General features: G+C 41.9%; 1 protein-coding gene across 4 annotated transcripts in view; it reads right to left on the bottom strand.

Annotated features, from left to right (window-relative positions):
* Positions 1-15921, bottom strand: part of LOC105025292 (muscarinic acetylcholine receptor M3) — a 116925-nt gene that overhangs the window by 51426 nt on the left and 49578 nt on the right. Inside the window, exon 1 of one of the 4 annotated variants that reach the window (XM_020047079.2) lies at positions 14301-14360. The exons of 1 other annotated variant lie outside the window; for it this stretch is intronic. The gene's annotated coding sequence lies outside the window, so the exon portion shown is untranslated. Of the gene's footprint in view, positions 1-7366; positions 7438-13995; positions 14190-14300; positions 14361-15921 lie in introns of those variants that run through there. 2 more of the 4 variants (XM_020047076.2, XM_020047078.2) reach the window with 2 other exon arrangements.

Below are 15921 nucleotides of genomic sequence, written 5' to 3'. Positions count from 1 at the left end.
GTGCACGGTGTGATGTGAAGCGCTGGCGGTTCGGGCAGGATTATAAATGGTAGTACAGAGTGAATGGAGGAGGTAAAGAGGAGTGGAAGACAAGCGAGAGGTCAGCTGTTTGCTGTCAGCGTAACAACAACAGCGCCTCAGACTTGGACCAGAATGGAAGCGCGGAACAGCCCTCTTCATCGTGTTTCACTCTAGGTGTTTACATGAGCAGAGTGGAAGCGCTAAACAGCCCCTTTCATCGTATTTCATCCAAGGTGTTTATATAAGCACACATTCACGTCTGATTTATAAATACCTTAATCATCTGCCAACTTATTTATCGACGCCACAAGTAATTGCCAAATGCGTAACTCTTGGTTCCCATTGCCAATGTGTAAAGCTGGTATTAATATCCTAGCCATGAAACTCCCAAGCAGAGCACACTCAAAGACCTAAACACTGACGACGATCAGGCCAAAAGCACCGCCACGCTCCTCAGACGTATGTGTTTGTACCCCAAAATAAGCACATCTCCAATGAACTTTTCGAATGCACAAAGGCTCTAAAACATCTGATCACACGGAGGATGCAGCATTCTGGGAGTGTGTCATAAGAGACGATCCGATAGCGGAGGACTTTGTTTCCATAGGACATCATTAAGTTTGACGTCGCCGCCACTGACTTGAACGAAAGCAACCTCAGACTGGAGTACGCAGTGAACGCTAGAGCGGCTAAATAATCCAGTCATCGGGCAAATGGTTTGTCTTTGCCCGTTTCTCAGGGTCATTCAGTTGGTGGTAGAACTGTATTCATCTGGTCCAGTGGTCCAATTCATTTCCCAGGTGTCAACAGACAGCTGCTGTCCCCACCTTGACCTCTACTGTGCACCAACCGGACACGGCAACACTTTCTTTCTTTTTTCTTTTTCATTCGACCTGTCAGACGTCCTGAGCTGAGGATGTGGTGCTGCAACATTTCCACAGATACAGTGAGGCTACAGTGATATTCTATTTTTTTTATCTACTTGTAGATACAGAAGCTGAAAAATCACAACATTCAACCAAAAACGAACCATACGGACGACAGCGTCAAGGGATTGAAAAATATGATGTCTTAGCAAACATATTCATCTTTTACAGCACTGTGCAAAAGTCTTGGGCACCTGAAAGTCTAACTAAAGCCATTTGTTAGGGTAGTAGGTGTTTATTTGTAAAAAAGAAGAATGTTTTTTTTGTCTGTGTTTTTTATTTTACAAATCAACACTTAATATCCAAATAAATAAATGTGTTTCAGGTGCCTAAGACATTTGCACAGTAATTTACTTACTATTATGTTAGACTTTAATATAAAGAGGATGTCATTGAGACCTAAGGATCGTTTACGTATGAGCCCTGTACTCAACATGATTTAGAAAGCCAAACACCTGCTAAAGTACTGAAAGATCCCAGAAGCACACTGGGCTCCATCACTGTGCAATGGAAGAAGTTTGGAATAACCATGAGTTTTCATAGAGTTGGTCATCAGACCTATGTACATGGACCAGATGGGAGGTGAGAAACTACCCAATGGCCACTTTATTTTGCTTCAGAGTTTCTCTGCAAATATGGGAGAACCTGCCAGGACTGCATGGTAGCGGTCAAACGGAAGACAGTCCTGAGTAAATGTTCAGATGACATGTCATCTGTAGTTTGCCAAACTGGACTTAATAAAAGACCCACAGAGTATAAGGAAAAAGATTTACTAGTCTGATGAAACCAAAACCTTTAGGCTTAATGCCAAGTGCTACGTCTGGCAAAAACAAGCAACTTTCATCACCTTTCATCACCCGACTAATACCATCCCTACAGTGAAACATTGTAGCGGGGGCATCATGCTATGGAGATGCACCTCAGCAGCAGGGACCAGGAGATTGGTCAGGATTGATGGACTAATGAACAGAGTAATCCATTGTGGAAAGATGGTAGAGGCATACCCAAGAAGACTCTAAGCTGTGATTGCTGAAAAACAAACTTGTACAAATTACTGAATAAAGCAACTGAATACTTATGTAGATGAGATATTATTATAATTTTTTTTCAATAAATTAGTTTGAAAACAATAATCAATACTGCAACTATGGCTCTTTAATGAGGTCCAGCCAACATTTTGACACCTTATACAGTGATAAAAATCCAAACTCTTGTATGTAAGAATACAAGGGGACATATTAAACGGGATCGAAAGGTTTAAGAATAAAACTTGCAAAAAGGTGTTACATGATAAGTTTAGAAAACCTCAGAGTTCTTTTTTATAAGACAGCACGGAAGAAACTAGATGGTATGGGAATCACAACAAGGTGCCTCATAGAAAGACCACACAACTGTTAAAATAAAAAAACCTGCTCCAAGGTAAAACAGAAACACTTGAAGAACTTTTATAGTTTTCAGAATAGTGTTGACCACTTTAAGCATCTCAGTGCCATGCTGTTGACTAAAGCTCTCAAATTCTGAGAAACAAGAATATCCTCAGAACAAACCAAAGCTCCAAACTGTACCCTGTCAAAACATTCTCCAAAGCCTTCTCCAAATACACCAGTGGCTTCCCACACTGTCAATGTATATGAAACATTCTAATAATATAACAATCACCGGCTCCTGTTTGGACATTTAATCTTTATGATTCCACGGATGATAGATAACAGCCAGCTAGAGGAACACTGTGTGTACAGGAAGTCATTGTTTTGTCATTCGGAACGAAATACGTCACCTACAGTTAGGTCTGGAAATAATTTTGTTATTTTAGCTGTTTACCAAAATATATTCAAGTTACAGTTAAATAAAGAATATGGGCTTAAGCCCTGTCTTTTTCAAGGGACTAAAAGTAATTGGACTATTGACTCAAAAGCTGTTTTATGGACAGGTGTGGGCTATTCCTTCGTTATTTCTTCATCAATTAAGCAGGTAAAAGGTCTGGAGTTGATTCCAGTTGTGGCATTTGCATTTGGTAGCTGTTGCTGTGAACCCACAACTCTCCAGGAGGTAGGCATATCATTATCCAAGTCTACCATAAAGAGAAGACTTCACAGGAGCAAATACAGAGGGTTCACCACAAGGCGCAAACCATTCATATGCCTCAAGAATAGAAAGGCCATAGTAGACTTTGCCAAAAAACATTTTAAAAAAGCCAGCCCCGTTCTGGAACAGCATTCTTCAGACAGATGAAACTAAGTTCAACCTGTACCAGAATGATGGGAAGAAAAAAGTATGGAGAAGGCTTGGAACAGCTCGTGATCCAAAGCATACAACATCATCTGTAAAACACGGTGGAGGCAGTGTGATGGCATGGGTATGCATGGCTTCCAATGGTACTGGGTCACTAGTGTTTGTTGATGATGTGACAGAAGACAGAAGCAGCTGGATGAATTCTGAATTGTATAGGGATATATTGTCTGCTCAGATCCAACCAAATTCAGCAAAGTTGATTGGACGGCGCTTCACTTTACAGATGGACAATGACCCAAAACCTACTTTGAAAGCAACACAGGAGTTTTTTAAGTGGAATATTCTGCAATGGCCGAGTCAATCATCTGATCTCAAACCGATTGAGCAGGCATTTCACTTGCTGAAGACAAAACAAACAAACAACAACTGAAGACCCACAAACAAACAACAACTGAAGACAGCTGCAGAAAAGGCCTGGCAAAGCATCCCAAAAGAGGGCACCCAAGCATTCCAGAATTCAAGCAGTCACTGACTGCAAATGATTCTCAACAAAGTATTAAAAAAGTATCAAATATTTATGACTCTGTTAATTTGTTAAATTACATTTGAGTCAAGGGAACAGTGTACGAAGATGGTTGCAATTCCTAAACGTTTCATTCAATATTTTTGTTCAACCCCTTGAATTAAAGCTGAAAGTCAGGCACTTCAAATGCATCATGGTTGTTTAATTTCAAATCCACTGTGGTGGTCTACAGAGCCAAAATTATGGAAATGTTGTCAGTGTCCAAATATCTCCTGACCTGACTTTATGCAGCTACCATCAAATACCTTAAGACACAACCGTTGTTTTTCTTTCACACCAAGTAGAAAGCAAGCTCCTGATGGTGCTGTGTGTGCGAGATCCAGGTCTATGCGTACTGTGCTTATGGGTAGGAAGAAATCCCCAGAAAGATTGTAACACCTGACAAATTGTTCACCACATGGCGATTTCCAATGTTAGAGTAATAATTGCATAATTAGAATTGGGGTTACTTTAAGGTATGGACATTAGATCTAGTTAGATCTAGGCTGAGAATTACGATTTAGGTCTGGGTTAAGTTATTGTGTGTCAGGATTAGGTGTGAGATGTTGGGGAAAGTTGAAAGGTCATTCTGGTCCACATCACAGTAGATCTTGTGAAACCCAGATAGACCTATTATGATATTCAAATCCATTCCCATCAATTTAAAATCAAATGAATCAGTCCCTCGCCCTTTGGTAAGAGATTGACAGCCAGTTCCCTCACAATGAACTACAGACTGCAGTTCATTCTTTCTGTCTTGATTAAATGCTGCAGCCATTTTAAATACCAAATGAAAGCCTGCATAAAGAAAGTCAAAGATTACAGTTCAGAGACCGTAACTCTACATTTGAGGACCACCTTGGTCCAGATAAAGTGTCCTCACAACTACAATGTGTCGTCTACCAGGATTCCCATTTTTGATGAGCTACTGTGTGCCTTTAACTAACATCATGAAGAATGTCCTGTCGGCGTTGGGGGTGGATAGGGAGGGTAATGTGGGGATTTTCAGTTTGGTATATAATGTATGTTTTAAACTTTCAGTAAAAAAAGAGGGAAAAAAGAATGCCTCTCCTGGAACTGAAGAACAGTGGACCGTGCGGAGAAGCTCATAGTATCATCATCATCATTCATTTTCAATGAGCTACGCTTTTTTATTTAGATTGCCAAAGAATGTGCTCCCTCCCTGTCTCCCTCTGTCTCTGTCTCTCTCTCTGGTTCTCTCTGTTAATCTCAGTCTCTCCCAGTCTCTCTCTGACTCTCCCAGTCTCTCTCTGTCTCTGTCTCTCTCTCTGGTTCTCTCTGTTAATCTCAGTCTCTCCCAGTCTCTCTCTGACTCTCCCAGTCTCTCTCTGTCTCTGTCTCTCTCTCTGGTTCTCTCTGTTAATCTCAGTCTCTCCCAGTCTCTCTCTGACTCTCCCAGTCTCTCTCTGTCTCTGTCTCTCTCTCTGGTTCTCTCTGTTAATCTCAGTCTCTCCCAGTCTCTCTCTGACTCTCCCAGTCTCTCTCTGTCTCTGTCTCTCTCTCTGGTTCTCTCTGTTAATCTCAGTCTCTCCCAGTCTCTCTCTGACTCTCCCAGTCTCTCTCTGTCTCTCCCAGTCTCTCTCTGACTCTCCCTGTCTCCCTCTGTCTCCCTCTGTCTCTCTATCTCTCTCCATGTCTCTTCCTGTCTCTCCCTCTCTCTCTCTCTCTGTCTCTCTCTGTCACTCCCTGATTCTCTCTCTCCCTCTCTCCCTCTCTGTCATACACATTATCTGGAAAAAATTAGTCAAAACATGCCATTTCAACCAAGTAAATTATACAGCATCTTGTGCAGTTACGATTGCAATCAACAATGTTCTTTTCAGATACATATTTTACAGACACTTACTAGTTCCAACAACAGGAGTGATAATGATCATGAAAAATGGTAATGATAGGCTACAGGCGTGATAATGATCGTGAAAAATGGTAATGATGGGCTACATGCGTGATAATGATTGTGATCATTGGTAAAGATAGTGCTACAGAATCAATGTACTGTGATGAGCCGTCTGACTGTCAGTTTTCTCTATACTGTCATGTAATCTATGTAAGCTGAACATTCCTACAACCTCTCCCAACAGTGTGTGTGCATGTGTGTGTGTGCGTGTGTGTATGTGTGTGTGTGTGTGTGTGTGTGTGTGATGTTTGTGCGTATATGTACAGCATATCAGAGGAGCTGGATTAAAAATAAACAATTTAATATGGTAATATTACAATATATGTTCATTCAAAAAATATATATTCTAATTTCCATACACTGTATGTTATGTAAAATGTTTCCACGCTTCTGTAGGTTGTAACAGAGCTGGGACAAGAAAATAATACATATTACAATAATGTGAGTTAATTATCACAAGACATATGATGACATTTGTGCTGACAATTTCTTATCAAAATTATTACTACAAATACTTTAAATCTTGTACTCACCCATTAATCACCTATTTTATAAAATAAATATTAATAGGGTCATTTTACTAAGTGCGATGAACAATATCAGCCGGGTTCAGTTTATCATCTCAACTGTTTCTGAAAGGCCACTGTCTAGGGTTGTATATGGATGTCTGTAGCTGACTGTGGCTGTATATGGCTGTCTGTGGATGTATATGGCTGTCTGTGACTGTATATGGCTGTCTGTGGTTGTCTGTGGATGTATATGGCTGTCTGTGGTTGTATGTGGATGTATATGGCTGTCTGTGGTTGTCTGTGGATGTATATGGCTGTCTGTGGTTGTCTGTGGCTGTATATGGCTGTCTGTGGCTGTATATGGCTGTCTGTGGCTGTATGTGGTTGTCAGTGGTTGCATGTGGCTGAATATGGCTGTATGTGGATGTATATGGCTGTCTGTGGCTGTCTGTGGATGTATATGGCTGTCTGTGGCTGTCTGTGGATGTATATGGCTGTCTGTGGCTGTCTGTGGATGTATATGGCTGTCTGTGGCTGTATATGGCTGTCTGTGGATGTATATGGCTGTCTGTGGATGTATATGGCTGTCTGTGGCTGTATATGGCTGTCTGTGGCTGTATATGGCTGTCTGTGATTGTATAAGACTGTCTGTGGCTGTATATGGCTGTCTGTGGCCACACCTGCTTCATAATTCCGGACCATCGCTATACATCACTGAACTATCCACTGGCCTGTCTACCTTCAAAGAAAAAGTGGCTTTTGCAAGGTTACAACAGCCACGAGCAGAACATCCAGGAATCCACACCGGTATTTATTGAGCTAGCCCCCCCCATTCTACCTCAGACTCAGTCTGCGTCGCAAACTGCACCCTATTCCCCAGGTAGTGGGCTACTTTGGACCAGAGTGTGCTGGGCCCGAGGCTAAGAGCCCTAACATTGGGAACATATTGCCATTTGGTCCAAATGAGTAGAATGCTGACTGCATTGCGCAGTGGATTAAAGCAGCCATTCATACATACACACACACAAACACATATACTGTGTACATCCTGTAAAACATACATGACACATATCTGCGGAACCAAACTGAACTCCACAGTCGTCTCAGAATCCGACAGTGAATGAAAATCTGGTTCTGACCGTCCGCACCCCCATCCCCCCCCCCAAGAAAAACAAAGAACTTTCCAGCTTTCACATACTTTTGTCATGGCTGTGCGTGTTCGCGGGAACAGACCTGCATACCACTGCCATCAGATAATATTCTCAGAAGTAAAGACGTTCCTGTTGTATCATTCTGTCACGGTTCAGACATTCCAGTGCTTTACCAGCGTGTCCAAGGCGTTGCTAAGCTTGTGTTTGATGCAACAGTTCCCTCCCAAGCTTCATACAGTACAAAACACACTACAGAGGAGAGTTTACACACTGTACACGCTCTCTCCCACACACACATACACACACACACACATCAGTACACACACAAAGTACACATAAAAAGTACACACACACACACACACAGACCGTACAGGCCCCATGTTCCTCCAGGAACTAAGAGGATTAAGGAAGTGAGTACATGTTACACAAACACATACATTTTGCTGCCTACAGGTGGTTATAAAACAGATTGTCTATCCAACACAACAGATTGTTTTCAGTGGCCAATAAAGTCAACTCAACCTGACAAAAGAATGTGTGTGAGAGAGAGTGTGTGTGTGTGTGTGTGTGTACTCTTAACAACTCAACATTGCATTGAACAAACACCTTTCACTTCTCTCTGCTCAGCTATGTAATGTCCCTAGCAACTAGTCAAGATGGGGTCACCCATGCGGCGAGTGAAAATGACAGCAGGTTTATACAGAAGTAAGAATATATATATATATATATATATATGTAGCATGTGTGTATACTATATATATAGTATACACATATTGCACAGATAATGTATATAATTATAAAAATACAAGAGACTGTTTGTGTCCCAAATGACACTCCATGTAGTGCATAGTGAACTATGTTATATTAGCCCTGTGGGAAATAGGGAGTAAGGTCTTTGGGACATAATTAGAGTATTCTTATAATGAGAATTGATCTAAATGCATTGTTCACTTTGCAAATGTTGAATTGTCTACCAAGAATTTTCTTCATACAAAACTGCAATTAACCTCTAAATGTTAGCATTATCAGTATTTCACTCTCATTCTGGAAAATGGCAATAGCGAAAAACAAAGCTTCTCTTCTCGGGTCCACATAACACTGAACAATATACGCTAAACACAGTACAACAACAGAAGGACAGTATAATAATAGGTTTTTGGTCAATTTCTCTGCGATGACAATTGAGACAAAGCTGGCCTTGAGATACTGGACTCCCAGCTCTTTGTTCCATTGTTCCAACAACAACATTCAACATTCTCCGTGCTGCCTTGCTCTAACTTCAGCACACAATCGCAATGACTTTGATAATATGGCCTTGATACTGTGATGGTGGGAGCGCAGTGCAAACAGAGCAGCCTGATTGCAGAATAATTAAATAGCACAGAGAGCTACAGCATACAATGGTCCCGTATTTAATTTGTTCACGTATTATTCTTCTATCAAATATACTCCACTACGACAAGGTCCCACTGAGCCACTTGGGAGGCACCTATTCAGAAAAGTCCTCTGACAGTTGGAAAAATCTGAAGAATCTCCTGTCTACGTCCAACTCGGGACTGACATAAATCAGGCTATTTTAAAGAAGGCCCTTAAACTATGAGTACATACGAGCCACAGGGTCTGTAAATACCACGATCAGGCTACTTGAGACACTTCTATAATGTCTTTTTAATGACTTCCCAGTAAACGCATACCCAGGTTGACCACAGGTCTGTCAACATGGTGGAGAAAATGCAGTTCTAACAGCACTACGGACTCACCACAGGATGTGGGCACCACGTTTCTGACACGCATGATGAATGACCACTATAAACCAAACCAACCTTTAAGGGCCCCCACACACTTCCTGTAGAGGCCCCACACACTTCCTGTAGAGGCCCCACACACTTCCTGTAGAGGTCACACACACTTCCTGTAGAGGTCACACACACTCATTTCCTATAGAGGTGCTATAGAGGTCACACACACACACACACACACACACACCCTTCCTATAGAGGTCACACACCTTCTGTAGTGGTCACACATACATCTGGTAGAGGTCATACTTCCTGTAAATTACTGACACTCCAAAACAGAGTCCATCAGCCAGTCGGTCAATCAGTCAGTCAACAAGCCAGTCAGTCAACAAGCTAGTATCTAGTATCCAGCCAGGATCTAGCCCTACAAGAGCTGTCAGTCTGTCAATCAGCAAGCCAATCACTCAGCAAGCCAGCCGGTCAGCCATTTAGCCCATGAGAGCAGTCAGTCATTCAGTCAGCAATCTAGCCCCGCAGAGTTTTGTTTTTTATTGAACCTTCATTTTACCAGGCAGGTATATTAAAAACCAAAGTCCTATTTACAATGGTGGCCTGAGGGTCAAGTTCTCAGACCAGACATTACACTCCACACACCAGTCAATTCTTCAATCAAGAACACACCACAACTTCACAACATTCACAACACACAGAGACACACGCACACACAGATACACAGACAGACAGACACATACACACCCAAATACAAACCACTCAACTCTTCAATCTTCCAGAGCATAGCACTTCAATTTGCTTTAATTTTCTCTTACATTGCTGAGAGAGCTTGAGTCTGTAGTGAGTGCATGCTGTCGAGTTGTCTTTCTCTCACAACAATACAAGGGATGTAAAATTCTATATCTTTTATCAAAGTTGTTATGAAGGGGAATCTGCTTTAAAAAGACAAGAGTGTGCAAAACCCCTGACCTCGGATCAAAAACAACACCACTATTTCCAAAATGTGTGCACTATAAAGGGAACAGAGTGTCTATGTAGAGCACAATGTAGGGAATAGGATTCCATTTGGACACAGACCATTAAAATAATAAAACCACAACTGCCAAGATTCTATTGATTTACGTTTGATTGGACAAACATTATGCTTAAAGATCGCTCTCACATTATTAATGTTTAAATCATATACTTCAATAATTTTCAAAGGATTATGACATGGTGCAGGCTTTTAGCCAGACAATTTAAATCTGTTGTTTGAATAAATGGATTACCACACGGCATTTATTGAAAGGAATGGAATGGGGACTTAGTGCCAAAGCAGTGATCTACATCAAAACTATAACAATGACATGGGTGTTTTCTCATTTCGTGAAAGTAAAGCTGATATACTCTCCCTTCTGCCGTCTCCACTCCGTGACCTGGAAACCAATAATGATTGAGAGGTCAAGCAATTTCGTTACTAGGCTAGTGGACGGGCCCCCCCCCCCCCCCCCCCCCCCCCCCCCCCCCCCCACCCCCCCCCCCCAATTACACACCTTTTCATCAAGGATACTCATTCTATATAGAGAGGTAAGTAGATCCCTTTGAGAAAACCCCATGATCTGATTTGCCAAGTCAGGACGAAAACGGTGAGAAGCAGTACATTTCGCGGACTTCTGGATGAGTTAAAGAAGCTGTGACGTCCAACGCCAGCTGTTCAAACATTCTTGAAACGTTTAAAGATTTTAGGGGGTGTTGCTTAGGTGTTATTATAACTAATTTGCATCACATAACTCACAACACTGGGTCTTGAAAAATATACTTTTTGGACTCCTGCTGAGGAAAGAGATTTACGGACCCAAATATGGAAAAAGGTCAAGATGAACATATCAGATAGACTGTAGACTGAAGTCTAAATATGGTAAACACAGTTGGTGAGAGGAAATGTGCTCCAGGTGATATAAGCTCCTATTAGTTGATGTAGTCATATTCAAGGATCAAGCAAACTCCGCGGGGTCGCCAGAAAACCGTAACATCGTTTTTTCAGGGATCCAGTCATGATTATCCAGCGTCACCTCTCATCTTTTGGAGGCCCTAAGAGAGATTTGGTTGCTTACACAATGTTTGTACGATATCTGTGCAAGCGACTAACAAAATCAATAGGGTTACATCAACATATCTGACAATGTTAGCTGACCATCAAACCAAAAAACTGACAATGCCCTATAAACTGATTGCACTAGGGTATTTTCATTCACTGCTTCTCAGCAGTGAGTGGAGACAGCAAATGGGTACCTGAAAACAAAACAAACAGGTTCTCACAACTGTACATATAACTTTATTTTCTGATGTGTCTGGTGTTGCACCCCCTGTACTGTAGCTATAGGCAGCAGACACCCACCTGGAGTCTGAATTCAGGATGAGGCAGCACTGCCTCAATTTTGCTGTAACTTCCACATGTGCTTGAAAACCAGATGTTGAATTGCCACTAAGAGCTCAGAGTGATGCCCATAATGTATGCAACATTAGGATAAGGATGGGGTTAAGGGTCAAGTGCAAGCAGGATGGTTTTTGATTGGATACTGGTTAAACACTGCCTTTTGTGCTGAATGATTTTCTATGTATCGCTGTCTCTCCCTCCCGTCTCTCTCTTTTCGTTCCCCGTCCTTCTATCTCTCATCTGTTTTTCTCCCTCCATTTCTGTCACTAACTATCTCTCTTTTCCATCTCGCTCAGCATAAAAAAAAAACTATCGATAACGAGCAGGGCTCATTTACAGCAGAAGACACTGCTGTCGGAGAAATTAGGCAGATTTCAAAATGTCACCAATTAAAGTGCTCGAAAGCATAACACAGTGCCCCGACTTGAAGTCACATTTTAAAACTTAAAACCTCAACTCGGCGTGTGAAATTGCCGTAAGTGTTCGTAAAGCTCGGAGCAGTGTGCAGCCAAGAAATGACTGGCCCTCTAATGTTAGTCGCCTCTGGAAAACTATTCACTAGATACTGCACTTCTTATGACATGGTCCAGTGGGACGCTCCTAGAGAACACACCACGGTTTAGGACGCATTTTCAGACTTCGAATTAGCTCTATTAAATTGGAAATGCACCACAGTCGTGTATTTGGATTCCTAGGTTTAAGAAATGTATTATTTATGGACGAGAAGCATTGAGAATTACAGATCAGGTTATCTCAGGGATCGAACGCTTCTCTGGGACTAGGAGTGAGGACATGGAATGGAGGGAGGAAGCCTGAGAGAGAGAGAGAGAGAGAGCGAGCGAGGGGAAATTTTGCATTAGAGAACGGTATAAATTGTGCCAGAGATCGCGTATAATGTCGGCTGAGGTAAGCATCTCATTAACATAGCTCACCCTGTATATACAGTCTGACTGTTGTTTTGAATTACAGCGTGTGTAATCAATTCACCTTAGAGCAGTCCGATCTGATTCCCACAGCAGTATGTTTCTGGCCATGCCAATAGACACACACACACACACACACACACACACACACACGAACGCTCACACGCACACGAACGCTCACACGCACTAAACAGTGGATATCATCCATCTCACACATAATAAAACACACGTATGATAAAGAACGGCGGATAACACTTGGTAGCCTATTTAAAACAAACCCAATGGCTTTAAGCCTACACTTTTAAAAGGACCTTCAAACAAAAGCTAGGAAACCCTGGCATCGGTTCAACCTCTGCCGACTGTTCAGGCCGCGGTGCTGGGGGGAAGGGGGGAGGGCTCAGGCAGGATGATCAAGAGGTAGATAGACCCTGTCAGCCTCGAAATGTGTCAGAGTGTGCCTGTTGTTCTGGGTGACTAGTAAGCAGTGCTCGGGCCAAATCTCAAGACAGACACCTCTAATGCAAAGGGCGTACTGATTTTCCACAGACCGAACAATGCAGGAATGCATGGAACCCAAAAGGGTTTCACTTGGAACTAATAGACCTCTAACAGGAACTAAAAGGGTTCTACCTGGAACCTCAAAAGGGTTACGCGAAAGATTAGGGGGAAGCTGAGTAACCCTTTAAAGACCAGAGTGTACAGTTGTGAAAAGCAGTTTGGCCACAGTGCACCTTTGCTAAACTGGCTACGGCCTGGCTCCAGTCATTGGGATGAAGGAATTTCATATGTAGACTGCAGATTAAGTTATCGCCACATCTGGTTGTGAAGGTTGACATGTTTTTTTCTTTCAGCACAAACCAAAATAGCACATGAACAAAACTAAATAAAATCTTCAGTTAACCAAATCCTGCCACAGGTATACCATTTGCAGTGCAAATTAAACTGTACCCTGCTTGACCGTGTAATAGATAATGATTGTACATTTTCTTAAATCGCGACCAGTTGATTGGCACGGGACACGTTGAAATAGCCAAGATAGCAATTTGTACGCGAGCGTCGTCATCACAGTCAATAAAAAAGTACAGTCATTAAAAAACGAAAATATTATGTGGCACTTAAACCAAACAATATAGCTTTTAAAGCAGCCGGCTTGAACACCGGCATATTCTCAGTTTTGGATCAACAACCGCCCGAATGGCTACCAGTGCTTAAAAGAGATCCGTCATAGTGAGGAACAAATAATAATATTAAAGGCAGTTTAAGCAGATGTTTTACTGGACATGGAGACAAGAAAAAAAGCCAAGTAGAAAACCACCCTGGAATAACAGCTGGACGGGAATAAGTCTGTTTCATATGATGTATATCAACGAATTTCATTTTCTGTGTCTAATAGAAGAAAGACGCGTTCTGTTTTTTTTAATACCCAAGTTTCCAATTTGCCTGAGTCTGTAGTCTACGGACAAAAAGCCTGCACAGTTATTAAGAACATCTATATTACATAACTTAGTTCTTCCTCCAAGTAGAATTGCAATAAAATAAACTTCAAATATCATAGATAAAGAAATAAAACGGTTCAGCCTACTTACCATATTTGGGTCCAGAATAGTAGGAATAAATGTTATTTGAAGATGTAGAATACCACTGATTTTGACAACCATGTAGCTTCCACTTAATGCTTTAATACACTAAAATTGGTATCAGTTAAATACATTTACATTAGACTACAGACAAACATTCATGCCGCGCAACTGACCGCGCTGGAGCGCAATAAAAGACTCAGGCTGTCTTCTTTGGATTCATTAATTATTTCACCGCTGGAATTGCAGAGAACGCGTGGAAAACGCTCCGCGATACAGCTTCAGCGTGATTGGACTGAGTGACAATGACGTACCACAACGGGAGGCACAAATACACCGTGATCCAAAACGTTTCAAACGTCCTTATGTTTTGGTACAATTTATCCAAGTGCGGCTTTCCGGACCAATACGACAGCATCTGTCGTTCCCTTTGAAAATGCTTCCACACAAGACAACTGTGACTTGATCAATGCGAAATAAAACATCTTCTGAACGCACACTGGACTTTTATGCAGAACTATATCACATAATTTAGGTTGATATCATGCGTCTATAACACATGGACGCAGTTCTCCTAAATGCACCCTCACCCCTGTCAGCTACTGAAGTTTAACCCAGTGTCACCCAATCACTGCAGCAATAGCCGCCAGTGTACCAGTTACCATTGCTTAGCTCTCTCCAACCGCACTGCTGAAGCTGCTGGAACGTCCGTTTAGGTCCTCTTACGCACAGACACAACCACATATGCTTCATGCACTGCTGTCTGTTATCTACTCCAGTTGAAAAGTTAATGGGACCAAGAGAAGGCTACAAGATTAAGGTCTAAAAAATGAACTACTGGTATAGCATTTAATCCTTTTATCCATAGGACCCCAATGCTTTTATCTCTGATCTACAGTGACATACTAGGTAAATGACCTATCAGACACACTAAAAATGCCTAGCACTCTTGCTTTATCGATACATCCAGAGTAACCAGCCGAATGGATCTTGAGTTGACTCGATGTAATTTAGGTGGCAAAGTTCTGTGGTTGTCAATCCAATTAATGTCAATGTAACGTTCAGTGGCACACTATCGTCACACACTGCCCCCATGAGGACGCTCGTACATCCACATAAAATAGTATCACAGAATGCATGCATTCCGATCAAAATAAGATTGGATAAACATTATAATTTATTTACAAAATCTCAAGACAACAAAACATTGCTATGGAATATCAGTCACTCGTATTTTCCGGAAAGTATTTAATGAACCTGAATTTACTCTGGAGATAGGTGTGGGGGGTGTTGCTAATAAAGTAAAAAAATGTAGGAATTATTTGATTGACAAAACATTTGCAAACGGTAGTTAACACACACATATACACAAAGAAGTGTGCATGCACATATGCACACGCGCACACACACACACAAACTCCATTCACATGAACCTTAAGCATTTATTGTTGGGTTATTGTCTGTTGCATGATGTGAATAAATCATTTCTCATTTGGTCCAACTCTTAATTAGCTTTCCAGAGGCAAATCAAAGCCAAGCTTCGGTAAAGTCTCCTGTTAGTTAGCGAGCGTCCCAAATAGCACTCGTTACCCTATGGGCCCTGGTCATATATAGTGCACTATATAGGGCATAGGGTGCCATTTAAGACGCAAGCTTAGTTAGGGCAGGAGCCCACAGGGTCTTCCTTGTTCACAACGTCACCGTTGTCATAGTGACCCGTCCATGTGAGGTTCTGTATGAGTGGTCAGGTGATAGCCCCCCCCAATGCACACATTACCACCCAGACACTGCACCATCCATCCAACACACACCCTCACAAACACACGGACCCCCTTACTCATCTCTCCCACGTTACCGAGGAGCCACCTAACATCATCACAGGCAATGAACAGACAAACCAATTACAGACCCAATCATTCTAGCCAAACAGACAAA

The sequence above is a fragment of the Esox lucius genome, chromosome 6 (genome assembly GCF_011004845.1).
Source record: "Esox lucius isolate fEsoLuc1 chromosome 6, fEsoLuc1.pri, whole genome shotgun sequence".
NCBI classification, from domain to species: Eukaryota; Metazoa; Chordata; class Actinopteri; order Esociformes; family Esocidae; genus Esox; species Esox lucius.
Note: the sequence above shows the minus strand (reverse complement) of the source record. Positions and strands in the feature narration are given on the sequence as shown.